This window comes from Equus quagga, chromosome 18, assembly GCF_021613505.1.
Source record: "Equus quagga isolate Etosha38 chromosome 18, UCLA_HA_Equagga_1.0, whole genome shotgun sequence".
Classification (NCBI taxonomy): domain Eukaryota; kingdom Metazoa; phylum Chordata; class Mammalia; order Perissodactyla; family Equidae; genus Equus; species Equus quagga.
In genome coordinates, this window is record NC_060284.1 from 24,439,849 (window position 1) to 24,460,091 (window position 20,243).

At 39.0% G+C, this 20,243-nt stretch overlaps 1 protein-coding gene across 8 annotated transcripts in view; it reads right to left on the bottom strand.

The window, feature by feature from the left end:
* LOC124230127 (guanylate-binding protein 1) overlaps positions 1-13,340 on the bottom strand; it is a 56,866-nt gene extending 43,526 nt beyond the window's left edge. For 2 of the 8 annotated variants that reach the window (XM_046645906.1, XM_046645908.1), the window contains exons 1-3: positions 13,191-13,340; positions 7,917-8,077; positions 6,799-6,924 (exon numbers count right to left, since the gene is read on the bottom strand). The gene's annotated coding sequence lies outside the window, so the exon portion shown is untranslated. Of the gene's footprint in view, positions 1-4,274; positions 4,910-6,798; positions 7,703-7,916; positions 8,078-13,190 lie in introns of all 8 variants that reach the window. The other 6 variants (XM_046645910.1, XM_046645911.1, XM_046645909.1 and 3 more) reach the window with 6 other exon arrangements.
* Positions 13,341-20,243: the final 6,903 nt, after the last annotated feature.

Below are 20,243 nucleotides of genomic sequence, written 5' to 3' on the forward strand. Positions count from 1 at the left end.
ATTCATTTATAGCACAGTTAGATTCATTTGTTCCTGCTTCTGCTCCATTTTGTCCTCCATTACATTGATTGATTTTGAGTGTATACTTACTTTGTATGCAAAACTTCTCATGGTTCTAAGAGTCACAGCTTTCCAAAAAGGTGGACTCAGAGAAATGTCACTTCTTCATCTTACTGCCCTATTCCAATTCTACCTTTCCTTTTATTCTACTCACTCCATTCCCACTCATGCTCTGTAAGTACCCAATCTTGCTAGCTTTTAGTTTATCCTCCTTGTATTTCCTTCCCACAGATGAATAGATACATGTATATTTTCTTATACACTTTTCCTAATATGATATTTCACATAGTACAGATACATGGAAATCTATACATATAAATTTATGAAAAGCTTTTGTATCCTTTTTATAGCTGCTCACATCATTGTGTGGATATGCCATAGTTTATTCAACCACTTTCCTATGTATAGACATTTAGATTGTTTCCAGTATTTTGTAATTGTAAACAATGCTGCCATGAGTAAACCTGCAAACCTTGTGTATATTTATTTTTATATTGTTGCGGCTGTTTCTTCAGGATAGATGCCTGGAAATGCAATTGCTGGGTCAAAAGACAAGATCATACAGATTTACTAGATATTGCAAAATTCCTCTCCAGAAGGATGTACTAGAATGCATTCCCACCAACTCATCTTGCACCTCGTCTTCCAGAAAATGTATATTTTTCCGAGGTGCTTACATCTTCTGACTTCATTACAAAATTTCCTTTGGAAGCTTTTTACCTTCACATTTAGATCTTTGGAATAAAAAAGCTGAGCTCTTTGAGCTCAGGTATACAGTAGTAGGTAGCCTTTGTCTGGAGAAGTGTCTCAAACACATCCATGAACTCTGAACAGATATCATCGTAACCCAGGTTTGGTCCTAGTTTCTCCCAAGTCTGTTCCTGGGCTGCCGGGAGCCACCCACCAGTCAGCTAAGCCTCTACCCAAGGACAACGGTCTGGGAAAGAGATGAGGGAACGCACGGCGGACCCTCAGAAGATGGCGGTCGGCCGCTCCTGATCCTACTCATGCTACTAATCTTAGCAGTATTGCTCTTGCTGTTCTTTTTCTGTACATGGGGATGTCTTGGGGAAAATCTCTCCAAGCAGGGGAAGGAAGCTGATGTAACCTGGCCTTCTAGGGAGGGTTCAGGGGAAAAACAGCCTGAAGGGAAAAAACGTTCTGACCCCCTCCTGGAAAGGCAGTAAAGGAGCTTGGACAGCCCTCAAGGAGGAAGCCTTCTAATAATCAGCCTCTAAGGAGAACATTCGCTCCTCAGGTCCTTCTAGGAGGTAGATATTATCCTAGGCCTGTTAGGACAGGAGGTAAATGATGGCACCCAACCAGGAACAGAGGCATACAAAAACTACCCCTTCCTAAGGCAACTCACGATCCTGATAAAGTTGCAGAAAAATATCATAATATATTGACACAGGGGAACTGGGATTATGATGAGGATTGGGAACCCTACAATATAGTTAATGGTAAAAGAGAAACCCCAAGCACTGTGCCTGTGTGGCTTGCGATCAGATGGAGCTGGGGGCCTGTGTGTATTTTGGTCCCCTTACACTTTGCAATACTTCTGCTTTCATTATTATAGGAATAAAGATAGAGGCTTAGGGCCATTCGACTCATGGGGAACTGAGTCTAGACGTTACACCCCGTTTTGTAATCAGTCTTAAACATCTAGACACCTAGTAGACATACAGAAAAAGTCAATATTTATAATTAACAAAGGTTGCTTGCTTCTCACAGACATACTGTGCTAATATTGTAACAAGATATGCTTATGTCCCCATTTTGTTTGCCAAAATTATGTACTGAGACAATTCCATGAAATCATAAGCATGTGACCTGGACCCTATATAAGTGCTTGAATGCTTTGAATAAATCAGGCTTGGAAACCTCACTTCCAGTCTCACTGTAACTTCTTTTTTTGCCGACGCCGTTCATCCCTCAGGAACCCTACCGGCTGGAGCTGGACTCCGGCACTGGGCAGGGTCTGGGTCAGATGGATGGCTTCAGATTGGCCAGTGATTTCCTCAGCTGACTGTGCAGGAAGCCCCTGAGGTGTCGCCCTCTCACTGGTTTTAAATCTACGCTTCAGATCTGCATTTACAGTTTTTTCACTCAAGACTGATACCTCAAATCTGACTCTGACTTTATTGATTTAACTCATTTACGTTATTATATTTTGACCTTCCTGTATTTTTAGACTGATTCTTTATCTCCGTTATGTCAGTTTGCCTATTGCTTTAAAATCTTTCGGATAATGAAATCTACCATCATGAACATACTCTGATGAATCATGGTTTGTTTTTTTCTGTGACTTCTGCTCTATATGGTATATTTATTTACACAATTATAGACCCGACTTCTTTAACCAGTGCTCGATGACTTGATAATTTTGTAGAGTTAAAAGGAGTGAGAAGACTTCCTTTAATAATGTCTTTACTTTCTGTTTTTAATTTCAGCCTTAATCCTTATACCTTGAGGTGATCGTGATGTAATATTTGTTAGCTCTTTGAGATACAAATAAACACAGACTGTAGACACCCCAGTTTTCAATCTTATCCTATAATAAAGAATCATTTGCTCACTTTAGAGATGATTACTTCTGATTGCTGTCACTGAGGACTGACATCTAATAGAATGCCACTCCTGCCCCCTATTGGGCTTCCCAACTCGCCAAAGGAAGATGGCAAAAAAAGCTAGTTTTTTTCTATGATCACAATACATTTCTTCTTACAACAGTCCCACAGAATCTGCTGGCCAAGCTGAAATTTTATATCTGTTCAATTTTATAGCATGAAGTATACTACGATAAAATGAAAATCCATCAATGATTGATTCAGAAAATATGGGCTAGACTGCTGAATGATGAAGCTTTGTGCAAAGAGAGTGGTCCCAGTCTTCCAGACATTCCACTAAGGCCCCAAACATGTGGATGAGGCTGTGCAAGACCCTCCATTTCCTACTGATTTCCCCAATAGCATACAGACACATGAGTCAAGCCAGGCAAGTCCAGGAAAAAACCCACTCGCCTAACTCACAAAACAGAGAGTGAGAAATAAAATAATTGTTTCTTTAAGCCCGTGGATTTTTGGTGTTTATTATGTAGCAATAGATAATGGATTCAACCACTTTGGAAGACTCTTTGGCCTTATATACTAGAGTGTAATATAAGTACTTCGTGACTTGACCATTTCACTCCTAAGTATATTACTATCAGAAATGTATGCACAAGTACACCAAAGAGAACACAGGATGATCGCATCAGCAATATTTATAATACGTCAACACTGAAAATAACCTAAATGTCCATCAACAGTAAATGGATAAGCAGATTGTGGTGCATTTGTACAAAGGAAAGCCTTACAGCAGTGAAAATGACCAAATTACATTTGTACCCAATGACATGGACATTGACAAATGTCACTCAGGAAGTAAAGAAAGCTTTATAATATCAGAGTAAAAGAAGCACACACCATAAATATGTTTGTAATTCCTTTAGCAGATACGACTAAATAGTAAGGTTCACCTAAATATAACTTGGAGACCTCACCAGTTCTCCATATCAGAGAGTCCAATATATTATCTTGGACTTGACAACGTCATATAGAGCGATTCTGGGCATATATCAGTTATTCAATAAATATTTGTTGAAAGAATGAAGAAGTGATTAAATAAAGAAAAAAGGATATCACTTCTGTGTTACCACTCATTATCCTCTCTGCTAAATATGATCTGTGTAATGAACTTATTACATGAACATTACAACATATTGTGTAAGGCTGTAGAATGAAGAGAGTGATGTTATGAGAAAGACCAAATGAATGATTTCACAGTCTTACTGGAATGACATGTCAACGCTTTTTTCTGAACCACATGGCATATAAATATCCTGTCTATGAAGGATGTAACTATGCAGGCTAGTAAAATACAGTGTGCGAAATGTATTTCAAATATTAGTCATTTGATTACTTTGTGATTCTGTGTCTAGCAGCTTCCAATTTGATAGGTTATTTTTCTCGAAATAGGAGAAGAGGAGGAGCGCTTAAACTTAATAAATAATGCAAGTATTGAGACTTTTTTAAAAAAATAGCATCTATTTTTCTAAAGTCATTTGGTCCAATATTGTATCCTAAATTCCCTCTGTGATGTTCAACTAGAGATTTAGATCTAGATCTTGCTAGAGATTGTCAAGTAATAATAATGACTGAAGCCACACCCACCTGTGAATCACCAATCAGTATTAGCATGGGCTTCAATCCAATCTCAAATAAGGACTGACATCAAGTGCTGAGTGACATGGATTAGTTGATCCTACTCCCTCCTGAACCTTCCACCACTCAGGCCATGCTCTGATACCTGGTATCAACTTCAAGGCATTCTCCAGATACTCATCATCAGTGATGGGGTGTCCATCTAAATGCAGTTCCAGTGTGAAATCCCAAACAAAGTCTGGAAAGAAACTCGCACACTCAGCTGAGTCATCCACTTCACCAGAGATGGGAGAGGATCTGGTCCTGATTAGTTTTGTTAGTTCAGTCACGTCTCTGGGATCTTAGCTAAGGAATGAGAAGTGCTCTACACCACAGTTTGCAGATCTCAACCTGAAACAAGTTTCATAAACATTCCCATTTTTCTGTGTCTCCTTCTCCACCACCATAAGAACTGAACCACAGGAAAGAGGAGATTGTCTCAGTTGTCATTCCCATAAACTCAATGAAACATGGTGGTTTGGTTCCTGGAAGGATACTGAGCTGCTCGAGGGCCTGGTGGTTGATGGTGCCCGTGCTGTTGTAGACAAATATGCTGCTCAGAAGCACGGCCAGTGAAAAGGTCCACATGTCACTATTACAGTCACCTTAGGAAGGACATTACAGCAGGGACTTACGAGTCTGCTCTTCATTCACTCATTCAGTTGTTCATTCACTATGTCAGCTGTACTACAACTGAACAGTAGGGTTGACAACATAAATTTTGAAGACAATGCTAAATTTAAACCTTGTTTTTGGTATTGACAGTGACCCTTCTCAGAGACTCAGTTTCTTTAGCTATTAGCAGAAGTAAGTATCACTGCAAATGTCTATCAATGTTTAATACAGCACCTAGAACATAGAAGTTTTGCAATAATAAGTGGGCAATGATTCCTTTGCAAATTTTTCTTGATCATGGGCTATATTAGGGACACAAATACTCTTCACTTAAATTCACCAACTATTCACTGTGCGTGTGCAAATGCCATACATTGCATTTGGTTGTGTGGATAAAGAGTTCCACACGACATTCCCTGCCCTTGAAGAGATCATTTTCCGGAGGGGCCGATATACATGGTAACATAATGCATCCAAGATTATAAATGCTGCCAGGAGTAGAACCAAATGTTACAATGTAAAAGACAAGTTGGGGATGATAATAAACCAGAAAAGTACTCTGTGAATTCAGAGCAAGGTATGATTATATTTAACAGTAAAACAGTAGCATCGTGTGGAAAATAGCTGGGCTTTAAAGATTTGAGAGAATGTGGAATTGTGAAGATAAAGGGACCATGCAGGTGGAAGGACAGATAGAAGCCAATCAGAATTGTCAGAAAGTGCAGTCATATGAAGGTATTACATTGTTATTTTATCTGACTGAAGTAGTGGGTATGTGTGTGGGAATAGAAGAAGAGCCAGAAAATGAGAGTCAGGGTAACTCATGAGTAAATTGTTAATAGAATTAGATACCTCTCAAATATACTACAGGTTGTAAGAGCAACAAGCATTTTTACTGCTGTTAGTTTACAATTTGGTGTGTTTTGGTTCTTTGACAAATGCAATTAGATAAAATGAAGAAGGTTTATGCAACATGTAATCTATTAGGTAGCAGTAGACCATCTTGAGTTTACACTGAGGTTATCATTGAGTACTTTAACCTGAATTTTTAAATTCAGAATTTGTGAATTCATGACCCAAGCCTTTTTTGCACTAATGGAAGTCAAATATCCACTGCTTCTACTTTCACTTTAGACTCCTACTAATATATATAAGGAGACAAGATTGACTGCCACTAACACTATGAAGACAAATACCTAAAATTATCTCATTTACAATGCTTTTGGTGGGTCTAGCTCATGTTTTTATAGAAGTCAGTGAGGAATTCATCTTTGAAGCTCAGAGACTTGAAACAAAACCTTAATGAATGTTCCTGGTGTAGCTGAGCTTTTCTGGAGATTATTTAAATAGATTATTTTTCTGGAGATTACTTAAATAGATTATCTCATGGAAACCCTATTAATTGTCTGTACCTCCAACTCCATCAATCCAACACATCCTCACTAGTAGAGCCCACTGATCCCATGACTTATAGCTTCCTCCAGAATCTTTTCCTTAACCTGAAAGACTAATTTAGGTTTTCACTTTTCATATGCATGGTACCCTGTTCTGGTAACACTCCATATTTCTTATCTCCCCAAATGGACCTTTAGCTCATTCACTACGATATCTGTAGGACTTACCACAATGCCCCGCAATTCAGCTTTCCAATAAGTATTTAATTTGTATCTTTCACTCCAGTGTTAAAAATGTGAAAAAGATTTATCCCTAATGACCAAAGTATTGAGCTTATGAAAGAAGTAAATTCAAAGAACGCACTTTAGCCTCATTATTCAGAAATGGATTTGCAGTTTACAGGAATGTGTCATAAAAGTTGAACTGAGGTGGCAAATTAAAATGTAAGGGCAATATCAAGAGCAAAGATCACTCTCAGCCTTACCTTTTCCACATCATCCAGGCCTTCAGTGTCCAGAAGGACCAGAGTGTGGTTGGGCATGGAAGGGTGGGGTACACATCACATCCAAATGCCCTTGGTTTCAGATCTCATGTGGATCCCAGATGGAAACTTGCAAAGGAAGAGGAGAAAGCAACATATGGTCACAGCAGATAGTCTGGGCTGCCCATGGGTTACATTGTTTCAACTTGTCCCAATGTGAGTGCAAGGCTGGGAGGAGTGTGGCTTCCATTTCAGCAAGGACAGAGGATCCAACGTTTACACGTATTAAGGACTTTCTCAAAAAGTTCTTTGTGTCCTCTATTCACCTCATACTATCAAGGTCTGAAATTATGTCACATTATAGAATTAACATAAACTCTATTAACCTTCTATTTTTATCTGACACTGACAAGCTCCGTTGTCCTCCAGTTTCTGATGGAATTCAACCAGTGGGAGGCACCAGCAGGAGACCGGAAGTCAGGCATGTGTTCTCCTAGTTTCCACCCTGGTGAGCCACAGTATCCCAGTGCCTCTGTTCCTCTATCTTGAGTCACAGCTCCTTTCATTGTCTCCACCCAATGGCTCTGGTCTTTGCCACATTCTGGTGTCCACTCATTGCTTGTCTCCTCAGGCTATTGGGAGTTATAAAAACTACCGGGCCATTGCTGTTGGCACTCTCTGGGTACTTCCTCCTTTCTCATTGGTTCCCTTTGCTCTGCTTATGCTCTTAGAAACAGTCCCTCTATTAAACTCTCTTCAATTACCCCTTGACTAGGTCATTTGTGTCCTTCCAGAAGTTGGCCTGATACATCAGATTTTGTTGAAATTTTTTCTTCCCTTCATCCCTGTATTTTCCTCATTTGTTTTCACCTCTTTAAGCAAATGATGAGTTCTTTGTTCATTGCCTCTGGAGGGGGATACAAAAGAAGGGAGAGCAGAGAAAACCTGTGAAACTTGCTTGCCCCTCTTTCCAAAGGCTTAAACACACAGCGGGAGAAGATGTGAGGTATATGCCTGGGAACCTGTGGGTGATATATCTTGTCAAGAGTCCAAGATTTTGACTAACTGCCATATCCCAACGCTTCCTTCAACTGGGAATAGAAATGGAAAGGATGAATTACCAAGGGTAGCATGGTTCAGCATGACTCAGGCCATTCAATTTTCACATCCTGTGTGTTCTTCCCAGAGAGGGTATAAAGCCTGAAATAGTCTGCACTCTTCTACATCTTGGTGGTATGCAATTGCTTGCTCATTAACATAGAGTGATCTGAGCTCCCAGTTCCTATGGAGAAAAGACAAAGTGTAATTGGATGTCATCACTCTTAGCCATGAGAGGTAGAAACATGAAAAGTAAGTCATCACCCAGGAGAGGAGTAGTGACTCGGCCCTGCTCATGGACCTTAACTACGTGCGAGTCTCTTTCTTTTTGTTCTTCCTGTGATATGAGTGAGGCAGCAGAGTCACAATTCAGGTGTTTTAAAGAATTTTGAGGGTAGGCACTTTCTCAGCAATGGGAAAGCACCTCATTATTATCTGATGTTATCTAGCGTAGAATAAAAAAGGACATTGTCAAAACTCCTTTACTGCTATCTCTCTCTCATGGTTCTCAAATCCTTAATCCTTAAAAAAAAGTTCTACTAATTAATTTAGGCCAGGTAAGGAAAAGTGTCCTCTCCTAATTGTTGGCCAAGAATTCCTCTAAAAGAAAGACAAAGACAAAAAGTTTTGTTGAAAGCCAATGTGAGATTGGGAACCAAAAGGAGAGAGAGAAAAAGAAAGGAAAGGGAAAGAGAGAGAGAGACAGAGAGAGACTGAGGGAGTGGGAAGTACTCCTGGGATCCTTAGAGTTTAGTGGACTGAGGTTCAATCTCTAATGGTATTGAACCGCTGAGCCACAGAGGAAGACATTAGAGAATAAACGATGTATGGTCTTCATAGACAGAAAGGCCTATCAGGACATAGATGGATTGTCCTAAAAATCAATAAGAAGCAAGAGAGGCAACCTGGTAGGAAAAAAGACTTCATGAAAAAGGAAATACAAATAGCAAATAAACACGTGAAAAGCTCCAGCTAATTGGAATGAGTCAAATAATATGCAACTATACAGTCATTAGATCAGAAAAAGCTAAAAAGTCTTTCACTGAAATTTTGTGAGGATGTGGAGAATCTCAGTTATTGCTAATAAGAATATAAACTTTACATGAAGTTTGAAAAGCTGTTCGATATTATCTAGAAAGGCTGAAGATGTATATACTCTGTGACCGAGCATTTCCACTTCTGGGTACATGACACAAGGGAAGTTTGTGTACATGTGCACCAGAATATAAACACAAGAATATTCATGACAGCCTCATTCATAAAGGATAAAAACTAGAAATAATACCAATGTTCATCAAGAATGAATGGATAAAATAATTGTGGTTTCCCCTGACAATAACACACTATAAAGTTGTGAAAATAAATAAATTACAGATGCATATGACAAACCAGATGAATCTTATAAACTTCTCATTGAGCAAAAGAAGCAAGATGCCAAAGAGTACATCGAATATCATTCCCTTTATATAAAGTTTAATCCATTTTTCAGAAGTGCATACACAGGTTGCAAAACCGTTTACAAATAAAGAATGCACCGAAACCCAAAACATCACTGAGCTCTAGTGAAGGTGAGAGAGTGTGATTTTGGCTTTTGGGTACAGGTGATTTTTTTTTTCTTGACCTGGGAGGTAATTACACAGATGATCACTTTATATTTATTAACTTTATTGTATATATATGTTTTATGCACTCTTCTGTGTGTATTATAGTTCACATATTAGAAAAGACTAATTAGAGAAAGAGAAGGGGGATATAATTTATCAAAGTTTTGCTATGAATTGAAGCAAAAAAATGGAGGGTAGCCCCACTGAGATATGTGACATACAGAGATTCTGCTGTCTGTTATTCCTTCTATCCCTTTTTAAAAATGGCACATATTGAGCAATATTTGTGTGCTACTTGAAATAACCCCGTAGTTTAGGGCAAAAGTGGTATAGGAGAAAGGAAAGGAGTAATAGTTGGAGCTGAGCTCCTGAGCAGATGAGAGTGGATGGGGGCAAGACTAATAGGATGGATCTTTTGATAGCATTGGGGAACTCTTTATTATGGGACTAAACTGTGATATTTTGTAGACAGATAGGGTTGAAGTTATAAATTTAGTGGTGAGAATCAGAAGTTTTTTTCAGTGGGAGGGTTAGGTTCTTCCTTAAGACAACCCTAAAGGAGGTGTGATCAGCTTGTGTTATCACTGCTCCCAAGCATATGGCCCCTGCCCCAGGACAACACTCGCCATGGCTCTGTCTTGCCAGGTGGTTCATTAGGTAGGATTTTCCTGTCCAACTGCAGGGCCCTCAATGGCCACCACCACCACAGGCTAAGATATGTTGTCAAGAATCTTCAGTGCTACTGAATTTATTGTCAGTTGATTTTTCTGGTTTTCCACAAGACAAATAGGGCCCTTCATGATGGATCCAGATGTCATGGTAAGCTATAACCGAGAGAAACAACTCAGTAGAATATAAGATCTCAAAGTCATCTCTAATGGTTACAAAAGTCACATGCTTATCAGCTTTCTGCTTGTGGAACTTATCTATCAATTTTCCATGTTTTGTGTGTCTAAAAGATAAGCATTTAGTCTGGTGTGTCAAGACCAGTGCAGATACCTAATGTATATTACCTTATTGATCTTTAAGTGAACTCTAAAACAACATTGAACATTGCCTACATGTGATTCATGAAATGGATAGAATGAGAAAAACAAAGCACTGATGATGGAGCCTTGAGAACAGTAACATTATGGGGGTAAGTAAAGGCAGAATGGGACATGAAAGAGATGAGTGTGCAGAGATTTCAAGAGGTCCAAAATGATTTGGTGTCTCATTAATTGCACAAACATTTGTTGAATATGTACCACGTGCTGGGCACCGTCCTAGGTGTTCACCAAGGAAAAACCACTGCAATATACACAATTTATTTGAGCAATTAGATTTGCAATTCGGGAGACAAAGATTTAGGCAGAAACCCAAAATGTGCTCTGGAGAAGACTAAGAAGGCAAGGGTTTATGAAGACAGAAAGAGATAACTCATATGGGTTGTTTTGCAACATGTGTTACTGGTGCTGGCAATAACTGTTATTCCCTGGCTATCCATTATTGGTTGCTAAGGGCATCTCTAAGGCAAAAAGTTCTCAGCTATGAGAAAGCATTGTTTTTTTTTTTTTTTTAGGAAAGTTCAAGAAAACAATAGTGAGGCAAGGTTCAAAAAATTATACTGCATCTGGGCAGAGACCTGGTGTACTTGCATAAGCCTCACTTCCTTAATGGCCTGCCAGCTCCATTTTAGAAGCCGGACACATGTTACTCAATTTTCTTGTCCCTGCCCACAGAGGTGCTCGATGTCAAGCAATGAACAAAATGGCTACCAATTCCTGCCTCCTGGGAGCTCTATACTAGTGGAAGGAGACAGGTAATAAAGAAAGCAAAGAAGCAAACACATATATGTCTATTAGATGATGGTAAATACTGGGTAGAAAATAAGCAGGGAATTGGGATAGGGAGTGTGAGGGCTGAATTTATATAGAGGACAATCAGGGCAGGTCTCTCTGAGAAAGAGAAGATGAGTGTGATCAGTGACCTTGCTGAGGACGGGTTTAGTGAACGGTGGGCGCAGGAGCAGGCTGGGGGAGAAGTGACTGTGAGAGAGAGAAGAAGAGAGAACGGATGTAGCTGTGTCAAAGCACAACGGGCCAATCCTTACAGAACCGAGACAGTGTTATGGGGGCAGGAACTAATTTGTTTAACTGGAAAAGGATGTTTCTTATTTATAGGCTGTCAGGGAAGAGAAACAGTAGTCAGGGTGTTTTAGCCAGAGTCTCACCTGGGTGAGGCTGTATTTTCAATGTTTTCATCACAATGACTGGGTGTTTCATGAAATCAAGAGCAGGACAGCAGTCAAAGAGCTTTGTCCCTTTATTTTCTCAAAGCCAGTGCTAAGCAACAGTCACATCTTCCCATATTTACAAGCTGTGTGACCACTGGAAAGATTGTTAATTTTTCTGTGCCTCAGTTTTTTCTTCGGTAAAATGGCAACACTAAAAATAATCTATTGGTCATTAGGGTCTTTAGGAGGATTAAATATCTCATGACATTTATAACGTTCTTAAAATCACAGTGGTACATAGTAAATCCTATATAAGTATTGCTTAAAAGTTGAGCGTCTAAGAAGGCAGGGAGGGTAGTTTCTGAATGAAGGTGAAGGATTGGCGTTGGACTGAAACAGTAACAGTTCTCTCCCAGGTTGCAAGCAAGTGGGGCACACATCCCAGGAGGAGGATGAGCAGGTGGGAGAGGACCAGCAGTCACAGCTGAGCAGGAGGACACTGATGGAGGATGAGTCAGGCTGGAGGAACCCAGAGCTGCCCTGGGATGTCAGAGCACAGATTCTGGACTCAGGCTGCCAGGGTCCAAACCAGAGGGTTTAAGTCAATTATTTTCTGTGAGACCTTGAGAAAGGAGCTATCTCTGTAAGCCTCCATTTTCTTATCAGTGTTATAGATAAAACAATAATTCCTGCCCGGTTCATTACCATACAGACTAGTAATAGGCGGAAGACCATCAACAGTTTGTAAGGGTTACTGTTCACCAGAGTCACCTGGAGTGATGATTAAAAATAAACTGACGCCTGTATTTTCTGCAAGTACCAGAAGTTATGCTGATCAGTTCTTGTATGGACCACACATTAAAAACAGTACATGATAAAGAAACAGGATTAGACCTTATGGTTATTATTTATAGCTGATTAGCGAGAGTGAGATGGAATTATTCCATATAATACAGCGTTGTAGTATTTGGAATATTAAACGTTGTTAGTAAAAAAGTAATCTAGAGTCGACCCTTTAGAATTTAAATTTTCTGTATGTTAGTGACCGTCTTTTTTTCTGTTTCTCTAATGCCTGGCAGAGAGCAGTCTGGAAATGTCTGAGTAATGGTGAGTGAGGGAGGTGGAGGAAGCGACCCCACTCAGCGCCTCTGCGGTCCTAACTGTTCCACCAGACCAAGAAGGGATCTCAGCCCCTTCTCCGCAGATGAGGCAGGGTGCACTCCTCCTTTTCCCACGCAGGGCCCTTTGCTGCAGGCCTGGGTGGATGCTGAAGGGAGGAGAGGCTGTCGTCTCGCTGCCTCCTCTGGTCCAAAAGGAGAAGATGAGGCAAAGCGCCCCACAGATCACACACCCTCTGGCACCGCGCCGGCCTCCCGCGGCCTCCCCCCTGCCGGGGTGGAGTGTGCGCTTGGGAATTTGTGGTTGGTAGTTTGTTAACGCAAATGTGCCTGGAAGACCAAGTTTAGGAGCGAACTTACTTGGCGCGGTCCTGCAGTCCGGGAACAAGTCCTCAGGAGCCCTCGCTCGCCCCTCGCGCGCTCCTCCTGCGTCTGGCTCCTGTGGGTACCAACTCTTCTCTTGAGAAGCTGAAAATCGAGCCGGATATTACAGCCAACCAGATATGGGGTGGGGTCGAGGAGAACCGAAATCGAAAGGACATGCGCTTTTTTTGGCAGGTTAACCTCTGGGTTTTCACTGTTCTCCCCCGAGGCAGGACACCTGATGAGGCGGGAGGAAAGTTTGCGCTTCCTCCACGCCTGGCTTTGGAAACGCGGGCGCCTCCCTCCTTCGCAGCTGGCTTAGGTTTCCTGACCCCACAATAAATGCAGGGCAGCGGGAGTGAATGTGGGCGAAGCAACGGCTGTGAGAGAGTTCTGCGCCCTGTCTCTCAGGGGTACTGTTGTGAAGCTAGGGATTTGATTATTAGTTTTTATTTTCTTTTGACAAATTTTGTACTTAATTTCTCTTCTCTAGTTCAACAGTGATTTTTTCATTAGCAATAAAAATCCCAGAGTGTGTGTGTGTGTGCGTGCGTGTGTGTGTGTGTATAGAATCCCTGATTTTGTAGCCTAGACATATTCAGTATTATTTTGTTGCATGTGCTTCCAGATTTTTCTTTGCTTGTACCAGGGTGGATCAAGAGTTGGTGGGGGAGAGGGAGGACTGAAAATAATTTGAGGATCCACTTCAAATAAAATAATAAAAAAAAATGTGAAAATGAATATTGAAAATGAGCAAAAACATATAACCATTACTTTTCAAAAGCCAACAAATGCTACCAGCGTTTTTTCCCATCAATTTCTTTTCTTTCTGTTAAGATACTTCTATGATATTCGAATTTCAGTATAAGCAAGAATTCTGGCACATATATTTGAGTTATATGCCAGGGAAATTTTAATTCACTTTAAAACATTGCATTCCACTATAGTGAACTACAGAACAAGAATTGTGTCAATTAATTAACTGAGTGTCAATTCTATTTTGCATAATATGTTTCTGTGAAATGAGCTCTGATAATAACAGTGAGAAAAACAGAAAACAGATGTTAGAGACAACTTTTATAGCACTATCAAAAATAGATTTCTAATATATAACATAAAACAGAAGACATAGAATAAAGTGTTGGAAAATATTTCTTTTTGAAAAATTTTAACCCTTTTTTCTTTGATATGATGTATTTCCCATCACATTTTCATCAGAAAGCTTTATTTTTATATGAGTTTATATTTTAAATGTTAAAATGTACTCTGCATGAAATTAGATGATGAGTCTTTTAAATTGTCTTCTTTTTGTATACAAAATTGGCCAATGCTGTTTTTTTTCCAATTATTTTACTGAGGTAATAATGGTGTATAACATTGTGTAATTTCAGGTGTGCATTATTATTTATCAGTTTCTGTATAGACTGCATCGTGATCACCACCAATATTGTAATTTTTATCCATCACCCTATATATATGTCCCTTTACCCCTTTTGCCCACTCTCCAACCTCCTTCCACTCTGGTAGCCACTAAGCTGTTCCCTTTATCCATGTGTTTATCTTCCACATATGAGTGAAATCATGTGGTGTTTCTCTTTCTCTGTCTGGCCTATTTTGCTTAACATAATACCCTCAAGGCCCATCCATATTATTGCAAACGGGATGATTTTGTCTCTTCTTATGGCTGAGTAGTATTCCATTGCGTATATTTATACCACATATTCTTTATCCATTCATCCATTGATGGGTACTGGGGTTGCTTCCACGTCTTAGCTATTGTGAATAATGCTACAGTGAACATAGGGGCGCGTAAGTCTTTGAATTGTTGCTTTCACGTGCTTTGGATAAATACCCAGTAGTGAGATTGCTGGATGCTATAGTATTTCTATTTTTAATTTTTTGAGAAATCTCCATAATGTTTTCCATAGTGGCTGTACCAATTTGCATTCCCATTAGTAGTGTATGAGAGTTCCCTTTTCTCCACATCCTCTCCAACATTTGTTATTTTTTGTCTTGGTTATTATAGCCATCTAACAGATGTAAAGTGATAGCTCATTGCAGTTTTGATTTACATTTCCCTAATGATTAGTGATGTTGAACATCTTTTCATGTGCCTATTGGCCATCTGTATATCTTCTTTGGAAAAATGTCTCTCCATATCTTCTGCCCACTTTTGGATTTTTTTTGTTGTTGTTGTTGAGTTGTATTAGATCTTTATATGTTTTGGAAATTAATCCCTTGTCGGATATATGATTTGCAAATATTTTCTCCCAGTTGGTGGGTTGTCTTTTCATTTTGTTGATCGTTTCCTTTGCCTTGCAGAAGATTTTTAGGCTGATGAAGTAACATTTGTTTATTTTGTTTGTTTGTTTCCTTTGCCTGAGGAGACATGGTATTCGAAAAAATGTGCTAAGACTAATGTCAAAGAGTGTACTGCCTATATTTCATTCTAGGAGTTTTATGGTTTCAGGTCTTACATTCAAGTCTTTAATCCACTTTGAGTTAATTTTTGTGTATGGTATAAGATGATGGTCTAATTTCTTTTTTTTTCTATATGACTGTCCAGTTTTCTCAACACCAATAATTGAAGAGACATTCCTTTCTCCATTGTATGTTCTTGGCTCCTTTGTCAAAGATTAGCTGTCCATAGATGTGTGGTTTAATTTCTGGTCTTTCAATTATTTTCCATTGATCTGTGTGTCTGTTTTTGTGCTAGTACCACTCTGTTTTGATCACTATGGCTTTGTAGTTAAATTTTGAAGTCAGGCGTTGTGATACCTCCAGCTTTGTTCTTTTTTCTCAGGATTGCTTTAGCTACTCAGGGTCTTTTGTTGTTCCATATAAATTTTAGGATTCTTTGTTCTGTTTCCGTGAAGAATGTCATTGGGATTCTGACTGAGATTGCACTGAATCTGTAGATTGCTTTTGGTAATATGGACATTTTAGCTATGTTTGTTCTTCCAATCCATGTGCACGGAATATCATTTATTTCTTTATGTCATCTTCGATTTCTTTCAGTAATGTCATATAGTTTTTGGTATATAGGTCTTTCACCTCCTTGGTTAAATTTATTCCTAGATATTTTATTCTTTTTGTTGTGATTATAATTGGAATTGTGTTCTTGAGTTCTCTTTCTGTAAGTTCTTTATTAGAGTATAAAAATGCAACTGATTTTTTTTTTAAAGATTGGCACCTGAGCTAACAACTGTTGCCAATCTATTTTTTTTCCTTTCTGTTTTTTCTCCCCAAACCCCCCCAGTACATAGTTGTATATTTTAGTTGTGGATCCTTCCAGTTGTGGCACGTGGGACGCCACCTCAACATGACCTGATGAGTGGTGCCATGTCCGTGCCCAGGATTCGAACCAGCAAAACCCTGGGCCGCCGCAGCAGAGCGCATGAACTTAACCACTCGGCCATGGGGCTGGCCCCCCTCAACTGATTTTTGTAAGTTGATTTTGTACTTGCAACTTTGCTGTAGTTGTTGAATATTTCTAATAGTTTTCTGTAGTTTCAGGTCTTACCTTTAGGTCTTTGATCCATTTTGAGTTTATTTTTGTGAATGATGAAAAAGAATGGTCAATTTTCATTCTTTTATATATGGCTTTCTAGTTTTCCCAGCACCATTTGTTGAAAAGACTTTCTTTTCTCCATTGTGTGCCCTCAGCTCCTTTGTTGAAGATCAGCTGTCCATAGATGTGTGGTTTTATTTCTGGGCTTTCAATTCTGTTCCATTGATCTGTGCACCTGTTTTTGTACCAGTACCATGCTGTAGCTTTGTAGCGTGTTTTGAAGTCAGGGATTGTGATGCCTCCAGCTTTGTTCTTTTTTCTCAGAATTGCTTTAGCAATTCAGGATCTTTTATTGCCCCACATGAATTTTAGGATTCTTTGTTCTAATTCTGTGAAGAATGTCATTGGGATTCTGATTGGGATTGCATTGAATCTGTAGATTGCTTTAGGTAGTATGGACATTTTAACTATGTTTATTCTTCCAATCCATGTGCATGGAATGTCTTTACATCTCTTTATGTTATCATAAATTTCTTTCAGGAAAGTTTTGTAGTTTTCTTGTATAGGTCTTTCACTTCCTTAAATTCACCCCAAGGTATTTTATTCTTTTTGTTGTGATTGTGAATGGTAATGTGTTCTTTTTCTGTTAGTTCATTATCAGAGTATAGAAGTGCTACTAATTTATGTAAGTTGATTTTATACCCTGAAACTTTGCTGTACTTGTTGATTATTTCTAAAAGTTTTCCAATGGATTCTTTGGGGGTTTCTATCTATAAGATCTTGTTATCTGCAAACAGCGAGAATCTCACTTCTTCACTCCCTATTTGGATTCCTTTTATTCCTTTCTCTTGCCTAATTGGTCTGGCCAAAACCTCCAGTACTATGTTGAATAAGAGTGGTGATAGAGGGCATCCTTGTCTCGTTCCTGTTCTCAGGGGGATGGCGTTCATTTTTTGCCCATTGAATATGATGTTGGCTGTGGGTTTGTCATATATGCCTTTTATTATGTTGAGGTAATTTCCTTCTATCCCCATTTTGTTCAGAGTTTTTTAAAAGATTTTATTTTTTCCTTTTTCTCCCCAAATCCCCCCGGTACATAGTTGTATATTCTTCGTTGTGGGTCCTTCTAGTTGTGGCATGTGGGACGCTGCCTCAGTGTGGTTTGATGAGCAGTGCCATGTCCGCGCCCAGGTTTCGAACCAATGAAACACTGGGCTGCCTGCAGCGGAATGTGCGAACTTAACCACTCGGCCATGGGGCCAGCCCCCAGAGTTTTTATCATGAATGGCTGTTGGATCTTGTCAAATGCTTTCTCTGCATCTATTGAAATGATCATGTGTTTTTTATTCCTCAATTTGTTGATGTGGGTATCATGTTGATTGATTTGTGGATGTTGAACCATCCCTGTGTCCCTGGTATGTATCCCACTTGATCATGATGTATGATCCTTTTGATGTATTGCTGTATTTGAGTTGCCAAAATTTCGTTGAGAATTTTTGCATCTCTGTTCATCAGCGATATTCGCCTGTAGTTCTCATTTTTTGTGATGTCCTTGTCACGCTTTGGTATCACAGTGATGTTGGCCTCGTAGAATGTATTAGGATGTGTTCCATCCTCCCTAATTTTTTGGAATAGTACTTGAAAAGTATAAGTATTAAATCTCTGAAATTTTGATAGAATTCCCCAGGAAAGCCGTCTTGTCCTGGAGTTTTATTGTTTGGGATGATTTTGATTGCTGTTTCAATCTCTTTCCTTGTGATTGGTCTGTTCAGCTTGTCTGCATCTTCTTGACTTAGCTTTGGGAGATTGTAAAAGTCTAAGAATGTATCCATTTCCTCTAGGTTAACCATTTTGCTGGCATATAGTTTTTTGTAGTATTCTCTTATAGTCTGTTGTATTTCTGTGAAGTCTGTTGTTATTTCTCCTCTTCCATTTCTGCTTTTGTTTATTTGAGCTTTCTCTCTTTTTTTTTTTTTCACACTTTTTCTAAGTGTGACTAGGGGTTTGTCAATTTTATTTATCTTCTCAAATAACCAGCTCTTTGTTTCATTCATCCTTTCTACTGCCTTTTTTGTTTCAATAGCATTTATTTCTGCTCTGATTTTTATTATTTCTCTCCTGCTGACTTTGGGCTTTGTTTGTTCTTCTTCCTCTAATTCAGCTAGGTGTAATTTAAGATTGCGTATGTGGGATTGTTCTTGTTTGTTAAGGTGTGCCTGTATTGCAATGAATTTCCCTCTTAATACAGCTTTTGCTGTATCCCACATGAGGTGGTATGGCATATTATCGTTTTCATTTTTCTCCAGATATTTCTTGATTTCTTCTTTAATTACTTCAATGATCCATTGCTTGTTATTGTTTAGTCTCCACATCTTTGTCCCTTTCTCGGCTTTTTTCTTGTAATTAATTTCTAGATTTATAGCATTATGATCGGAGAAGAGGCTTGTTATTATTTCAAATTTTTTAAATTTATAGAGGCTTGCCTTCTTTCCCAACATATGGTTTATCTTTGAGAATGTTCTGTGCGCACTTGAGAAGAATGCATATTCTGCTGTTTTTGGATGGAGTGTTCTATATATGTCTATTAAGTCCAACTGTTTTAGCTTTTTGTTTAATTCCACTGTTTCCTGGTTGATTTTCTGTCTGGATGATCTGTCCAATGATGTGAGTGGGGTGTTGAGGCCCCCTACTATTATTGTGTTATTTTTGATGTCTTCTTTTAGGTTTGTTAATAGTTGCTTTATGAACTTTGGTGCTCCTGTGTGGGGTGCATAGATATTTATAAGCATTATTTCTTCTTGATGTAGTGTCCCTTTGATCATTATATACTGCCCCCTATGTCTCTCTTTACCTGCCTTATCTTGAAATCTACTTTGTCTGATATAAGTATTGTGACACCTGCTTTCTTTTGTTTGCTATTAGCTTGGAGTATCATCTTCCACCCCTTCACTCTGAACCTGTATTTATCATTGGAGCTGAGGTGTGTTTCCTGGAGGCAACAAATTGTTGGATCTTGTTCTTTAATCCATCTTGCCACTCTATGTCTTTTTATTGGAGAGTTCAATCCGTTTACATTGAGGGTGATTATTGATGTATGAGGGCTTAATGCTGTCATTCTGTCATTTGTTTTCTGGTTTTCCTGCATTTCCTTTGTTTCTCATCCTGTGTGTTTTGGTCTAGCCGTTGACTTCTGCAATTTCTTATGCTATGTTTCTTAGTTTTTTCCTTACTTATTTTTTGTGTCTCTGTTCTCTTTTTTAGTTTAGTGGCTACCCTGAAGTTTGTATTCAGAATCTCATGCATAACATACTCCATTTTCTGATGGCCTCTTATTTCCTTAGTCTAAAATGATTCAGTCCCTTTCCTCCTCCCCTCTTAAGTTATTTTCATCTCTTATTCCAACTTGTGTTGTGAGTTTGTGGTTAAAGTGACAGGATTGTTTTTGTTTTTGGTGTTTTCCTTCCCTTTATATTAATGCTATAGTTGAATATTTGCTATCCTATTCTGATTCTATTTGTCTCCTTGCTCTGTGTTTTGTG